The sequence below is a fragment of the Anser brachyrhynchus genome, assembly GCF_964034855.1.
Source record: "Anser brachyrhynchus genome assembly, chromosome: 3".
Taxonomy (NCBI): Eukaryota; Metazoa; Chordata; class Aves; order Anseriformes; family Anatidae; genus Anser; species Anser brachyrhynchus.
The window spans coordinates 18,620,545-18,628,093 of NC_137696.1; the positions used below are offsets into that span (position 1 = coordinate 18,620,545).

A 7,549-nucleotide genomic window follows, 5' to 3' on the forward strand; every position below is an offset into this window, starting at 1 on the left:
TGAAAGCTGGTTGATGTAGATGAGACAGCTGTCCTCTCTCTAGTTTCAGACTGTTTCAGAAAGCAGGGTATTTACCGAGATTCAGAACATAGCTGCGATTTGCTACTCTTAAGTAACACCAAAAGCAGGTGAATATTCCATGACAGGCAGCTGAGAGCAACACTGTGTGTAACTTTCCTAGTTTTCATGGGTCCTAAGGTGGGCCTTGTGCATTTTGTGCATGGAGCCGCCACTCTTTTCCACTAGTGCTCAAGGATGGCTGTTTGTGCTCCATTTCCTGATAAGGCATTATCATTCAAGGACAGAATGGTCCTGTGTAACTTTCTCCATCTGATTGTAGCATGTCTGGTGGGAATTGTCTTGCCCAGAGCCCCTCTGCTGGTCATGGAGGGGGGCAGACACCTCAGGAAGGTGAATCACTCCCCTTCCCTCTACTGCATCTTCCAGGATGAAGCAAATCACTCCGTGGAGGTGCTGATGTCCCACCACGACTATAAAGAGCAGAACACGTTTTTAGTTAGACCATCGTCTGTATTAGGTGGCTCTGGTAAGGCAGAGAGACTTCTTTCTTCAGAAACTCTGCTCAAGACATGGCTAGTTATGCCTAAAAGCAGGCTCTCCATGGCGAGAAAGTAAAGACCAACACCTTATGTTTAGTGCAGATGCTTCCTGAGGTCCCCTGATATTCCTAGGCAGAAAGCCCTCTGTGTACCCCCACCTACATAGCTGCTCACTGTGGGCTTCCAGCTTGGTGCCCATATCATCACCCTCCATAGCCTGGGGCCCAGTGGCTCAGGGAGGGGTGTCCCTTGGTCCCCTAATGCTTTCCCAACGCAGGACACAGCAGTAACCTCCTTTAAATCTTTAATCTCAGGGCATAAATCATCACAGACATGTTGTCTTCTTGAAGGCTTGCCCCAAAATAAGTCAGATGACAACCTGATTGCTTGCAAAATGATGGTTGAGTTAGACGATCATTTCCCACCTTTACTTGACTGTATTTTTCATTGCTGTTCGTACCTATGTTGGTTGCCTTCTCATTTGTCACCTTTGCAATTTCTTTGTCAAAATCCTCCTCCGTCATTTCAAGGTCAAAAGTTTCCTAGTATCATGGCAGCTTTTTGGTCCAACAGAGATGAATTGTTCATCAGAAAGGTGTCAGAATTACTGAAGCATAATTAACCCTTATTGTTTCCAGTGGTAGGCCAAGTTTAACCAGCCCCAGATGAAATTCTCTTGCTCTATAAATCCTAGTTATGCTAACATTTACTGTTATAAATGTGTGCAGTCTGACAGATGTATTTTTATTAGGCTGTGTGCAATCTCTATTTGCATGGTAATGAAGCCTTCCAAAGGCATTCAGCAGGTGAGATGGGAGATGAACTCCTTCCATCAGCACCACTGCTTGCATCTCATGATCGGTGGCATTTGTCAGAAACAAGAAAAGCTTTTTGTTTTTTTTTAAAAACAAAACAAAACAACACAACCGACACTGGCAGTGGTATCACTTACACAATCACCATTACAGTACAGGGCTCTTCAAGGTGACCCATGTCTCAACACAAAGCTAGGCCTGCCACCACCAGTGGCAGGACAAGCTGCTGCTGAATCTCTTTGTGACTTACCCATTTTATTACATTTTTTACATTTTATTTTTTTTATTATTACATTGCATTTTATTAATCACTAATTTATACTCATAGTTACTGTATTATTAGAGAACTTTAACTATCATCAGTGGTTTTATGCTCCAGCATGCTGTGTTTTCTGCAGGTGACTCTAGGCCTCCATTTCTGTAAAAGAATAATTCCAGTGCTACACATCATAGTTAAACTCTTTGTAGCACAGACTCTCATTGCATGGACAGCACCTAGCACGGTTGTAAAGCAGACTGTGATAAGACAAAGACTAAAGCAATAACAATAAACTTATGTCCACCTTCCAGGTGTGGTATATTAAAACAAAACAAACAAACAAAAAAGGCAACAGAGGCATCTCATTAAGTCTACTTTGAACCCAAATTGGCTCCTCAGTTGATTTGTTGTTAATTGATGCAATCAGGGATGCAGCTGAGGCACATTAAATGCTTAGCAATTGTAATGCAATAATTTCTGACAGTACTTTAGTAAGAGTGGCAAGAGTAAGCCCTGTTTCCTAGGAAAGACCTTGCAGGGGGGGGAGCCTCTCAGGCACGTTGTGAGAGCTCCCAGCAGGTTGCATTAAAAATGAAGCTAGGTTTGAGCTGTGAATAGCTACAGTTTTCCACCTGCCTACCTCCAGAGGCTGGAGAGAGCCCTTCCTGGAGAAAATAGGCATGATGACATTCTTGTACCTCCTTGGGCTAGTGCCACTTTCAACCTCTGTCTTCAAATTTCCTCCTGGTCTTACTTGTGGACTTCATGGATACTCCAGTGGCAATTTAGGTCTGGAATTAAACCAATCCAATGGAAACAAGGTTCCCCACTGGGCACATCTTGTGCTGGCACCTCAGGTAGCTCAGATGGATTTCCACCTGGAGGAAACCCAATCAGCTACGGGTGCTGAGAAGGAAAGCATGGAGCCTGTCCTACTCCATCCAAGCTCCTGGGTCAGCTGGAGCTTGCAGAAGTTGTGTGAGCAGGATTGCCAGGTCAAGGGACACCACTAGGAACAGCACCCTGATGTCAACACACGTAGGTGCAGCATGGGCTTTTCTTCTGAAAATATCCCATTTTAAATGTTCTTTTTCCCCCTGAATAATTGCATTTAAAACATGTAATCATAATACAAATAATGATGTTTTGGGCATTCTTGTGAAAGACTATGTGTAATCCTCTTTCCTTAGTGTTTTGGGATGATTCCAGAATTGCCAAGGGGGCTATTTTCATACTAACCTGATTTGCAAAGTATCCAAAAATACAGGGGTGATATTCACCTTGGTAAAGATTTCATATTTTCTGGTTCTACCCTGGTTTCTTATCACCCCAAGCAAGCTTAAATGCCAGTCATAACATCAATGAGAAGAGTAGACTGGAGAAAAGAAATAATAAAGAACTTATTTAAACTGCGCTTTGGTGGGCTCTAACCCCACTTTCATAATGAGACAGGGTTTGCATACTGCATACCTTATCTGCCTGTCTTCCTTCTCATGACTAATACCGAAGCTCTTGCTCAATTTAAAGCTCATCAGACATAATTTGAGCTCCTGAAGATAATTGAACTCCTTCAAGTTGTGTGAAAGTTGCTGGCTGGATAGAGAATGCAAATTGAACACGTCCTCTGAGGGAAAATTACCAGGAAGAGCTCAGCAGTTACTTTTATTGCTGGCAGGTCCACAGACACAAAGGCTCCTGTTGTCCAGCAGCACACGTGGTGCTTAGAACGAGCCTCTTGTCAGCAGAGGAGGTTATTGCTGATATTATTGCCTTGGTGAGGTAAGGCTCAAGGTGGTGAGCATTTGCTGAATTGTCTGATAACAGACCCTCCTGAGATGAGTGGAGAGGCATCCAAGATGCAGGCTAGTGGTGGCTACCACCCAGTGCCATAGCAATGATGTTCTCCAATGTCTTCTTCATTCCTCCTCTAAAAATTTCTAATAATGGATTTGTTTCCCAGCACAGGTGGCATTTATCCAGGCAGCTGCTAACTGTATCTGTTTTCACAGCTTTCCTGGCTCTAGGGCCGTCCACCAAAGGGTGTTTTTCTTGCTTCTGAAATGGTTCAGGAGATCACGTCCCAGCCTCCCTCTGCACAGTGTGTGGTTGTTAGGCTGGGCTCGTGGTTCCCATGCATTCTCACGATTTCATTACGTTATCTGGTAAGTTAAATAAAGATGTAACATTGCACTGAAATCCCTTTCCTCAGACAGTGATTGAATTTTGCTGATGTCATAAAAGGATTTGTTCCTTTGTTGTTTTCTGTAACATCAAGTAATTCCCATTAAATAGTAAGTAATTGATTTACCATGTTTGTCTGAGGCTTTCTTTTCTTAAGTAATTGATTTATTTAGTCCTTGCAATTACAGTAATGCCGTTAACTAAAAATAATGCCAAATAATTAATTTACTTAGTATTTAAATATTAGAAATTGCCATGAATGACTGCAAATTACTCGCAGACAAGGCAAATTTTCTTATCACTTGCAGGAAATGGGATGATTAATTTTAAAATGTTATTTATACACGCTGTTTTTGGTGGTTTGTCACTGCTGTTCCACCGGCTGAGCAACCCACAGGAAAATCCAGTTACAGAGGCTGATTCCAAAGCACCAAGCCCCCTACTGCTCCCTTCCCAACATCTCCTCAGCTCCACGAGGCAGAATTATGTCCCCAAGAAGTGTAAAGAGGAGGAAAAAAACCTAATGACCTTTAAAAGAGGAATCTGAATACCTTGCTTGCAAGCTTCATCTCTCATCTGGGGATTCTGTGATGCTTTATAAGTCTGAACCTCACATTTCAGTTGTTTCACTGATGCAGTGACCACTCCTGCAATGTCTCCCCTACCTGGCCATCTCTTCGAGGGGGCAAAACCCTGTTTGAACATATGACCTTTGAGGTCTCTCCCTTACTGTTAAATCTGGTGGAAACCAGCTAGCAGAGCTAAAAAGTGATGGAGAGAAGAGCAAGGGAGACAGATACCACCAAAATCACATTATCCTTGGTTCTGCAGGAAACTGTGAATAAACTGGTTTCATTCCTTTCATTTACTAAAATGCTGAAATATCTCAGTGTTGGGCAGGATTGATGGTGTGTGCTGCTCTAAAAGTGCTTCATTCCTAGCAACCTGTCCTTCATTGCCTCACCTGCGTAGTGGAGATAACAATTCATGCATTTGGCTGTCATGAAGCAACCCTCACCTGTTGTGGCACAGGGAAAGGAGGGACACAAGACATCAGATCCTCTCTGTGAGCTGCTTTGAAGTCTTATGTGGCGACAAATGACCATTAGTGATATTTAAGAATCCTAATCTCCACACAATATTTCCTAAGGAAATGTCCAAGCTTCTGTGCAGGTGCATGTTTCTTTAAAGCCATCAGAGAAATAACACTCCTGGAAATCTCTCTGCACGGTAAATTTTTGTGCTTGCAGATGGAAGCATCTAAGACACTTGTTCCAAGAGAAATATAGAAGATCTAGCATGTGAGATGGTCCTGGGATTGTCAAGGGATGTAACTTTACCTCTTTGTGGTCATTAGGTTACATCTATGAGGTTATATCTGGTGGGATGTCTTTGGTTCGCTACTGAAGCTGAACCACCTCCAGTCTCTGCTGCAACAGAGGCACTTTTTGTTGGAAACTCAGCGATAAGATGGGAAAAAACCAACTAGGCTGTATAGAATCAAAAGGGCAAAACAGTGGGCTGTCTGGGGACTCTTCCTTCTTCTCTTTCCATCTTTTTTTATTATTTTAAAGTGTTATTAAAATATCTTTTGGAAAGTTCAGCTGATGTAATCTCACACAGAGGCTTGCTCTTCCCAAGAGAAACAGCTGAGCCATGGAACTAAAAATAATTATTAAAAATAAATAAATAAATAAAGTCTTCAGACACCCTTCATTGCCTTCATCTGAACTCAGTGAGCTCCTGTGCGGAGCTGCTCTCATGAAAAGATGCAGCAGAGTGTCCCTGTGTGTACTGCTTGTCTCACACGGCCTTCTCGTCATGGCCCCTGTGGGAGCAAGCAAGGGCAGAGAGGGAAGTCCTAACGAGAGTCCCAGGAAAGATTTACAAGCCCCTGCAGGCCCAGCCCTAGAAAGCACTCAGGAATTTGCTCAGCTATAAAGCATGTGTTGAGTAACACTGCCTCAGAGGGGATAGTACAGCCGATGTTGAACATGCACACTGGGATGTTAATCCAAGGCAGGAGTCCACATTTGAAAAATTCCCCAGCTGCTCCTCTCACAGAGCTTTAGGAGACTGCAAGGCAGATGTTTTTAAGACAAAACCAGACAGGAAGATGTGCTCCAGGAATATACCACATGGTGACGAAAGGGACATCGTTCAGAGTGACTGCCATAGACCTGGGATCCTCAGCACCATCCATTTCATACCGTAGAACCAACATCTTGCTTGTATCTCATTTTCTTTTTCTTGCTAGGTTATTTCTCTCATCATGTTGATGGTCAAACACCAAAATAGATGTTAAGAGAAGTGAAGAAACTCCACCTCTGGAGATAAATTCAGAACTCGACCAGAGGTAGCCCTGAGCAAACTTCTTCAGCTGGCCCTGCTTTGAGCCTGGAGGGTGGGCCTCCAAAAGTTCGTTCTAGTTTAAATTATTCAGCGCTTCCCTTACCTGCATTGTATATTGAACCCATTCTGCCTGAAAAGGCTCAGTAGTCGGTATATCTTAATGATACCTCTCAAAACTCCCTATCACAGGATTTCTCCCTATTCTTTTCATCTGTGGAGTGCTTATGTGGGTGTTGGAAATCCAGATTCATTACTTCATTTCAGCACATCTAATTAACTCTAATTGCACCATTCTAATATTCTCACCAGTCTCACTCACCTCATAAACTGGCTTAATGCCTTCACTGGAAATATGCTCAAGGCAGAGCAGCGTGTGTGTGTGCATGGAAAAATAAACTGCACTAGTAGAAAGACTGCCGGGGTTACTTGTCATTCCCTACCTGTTTCCTCTGTCTTCATAAAAGCTTGAAACAAGAATGTGAGTGTGACCTCTTGGTCAGACCAAAAGTGCATCTAATCCAGCACGCTCTCTGGCACTGGGAATACAGATGACTCAGGAAAAGTATAAAAATAGGACACACACACAGCGATACTTCCCACAAATTCCTCTTGGCTTCCAGGCCTGCAGCTGACACCCTTCCTGAGCCACAAGTGTTGTCTCCGTGCTTGACCACCCTCAGGTTAAATCCCATTTTGAACCCACACATACCACGTTTTATCCAGACTACCAAACCACCAAACTACCAAAGCCCCATCCCAGAATTTTTGCTTTTAGGCCCAGCCTCAGACTAAGGGGGTATTTTCAGAAGGCAAATAACTGAAGGCCTTAACATTTCCTCTTGCCTTGCTGGTAGTGTCTGAATCCAAAATAAAGAGACCTCTCCCCAACCAGAATAGTCTTAATATTTCCAAAAAATAGCAAAATATTTCTGTAATAATGAAACGCTGAATCAACAAGGAACAGATTTTGCTTTGCATGAACATTTCTCTCTCTCTCTCTTTCTTTTTAGCGAGTGAAGGGAGCATCCAAGGGTAGACATTTGGAGCTAATATTTCATTTCAAAATACTGAGAAGGAACTTCTTTTCTTCTTAGCTTCTTTGCTTTGCTTCTGGTATGACCAACTTGGCAAAGCCAAGAAGCGTTTACAAAGTATGGTGGCACTGATGGATTTTGTATGCTGGAGAAAAAAGTTCCAGCTGCAAACCCATCGCTGACCTTTACTCCAAGTAGCCCCACTGGCTTCTGTTACCCTTGTTTTCTGTCCAGGTCCCCTGTCTCCCTCAACTTCATTTATAATCCACAGGACACTCCCCCAGAAGCTTCCCAGGCCATGCTCCATCTGCCTTCTCACCAGCTGGTCATAAATCTGCTGCTGCTTTA

The 7,549-nt window shown here is 43.1% G+C and overlaps 1 long non-coding RNA gene across 3 annotated transcripts; it reads left to right on the plus strand.

Moving 5' to 3' along the window:
• The first annotated feature begins 2,160 nt into the window (after positions 1 to 2,160).
• Positions 2,161 to 6,972, plus strand: LOC308193306. 3 transcript variants are annotated; one of them, XR_013949532.1, is made up of 4 exons: positions 2,161 to 2,672; positions 3,310 to 3,413; positions 3,644 to 3,796; positions 4,124 to 5,219. It is a non-coding gene; the product is annotated as an uncharacterized lncRNA (long non-coding RNA). The 3 variants fall into 3 exon arrangements; XR_013949530.1 differs by lacking the exon at positions 4,124 to 5,219 and adding an exon at positions 6,073 to 6,972 and having other exon boundaries at positions 2,161 to 3,413; XR_013949531.1 differs by having other exon boundaries at positions 2,161 to 3,413.
• The last annotated feature ends 577 nt before the right edge of the window (positions 6,973 to 7,549 follow it).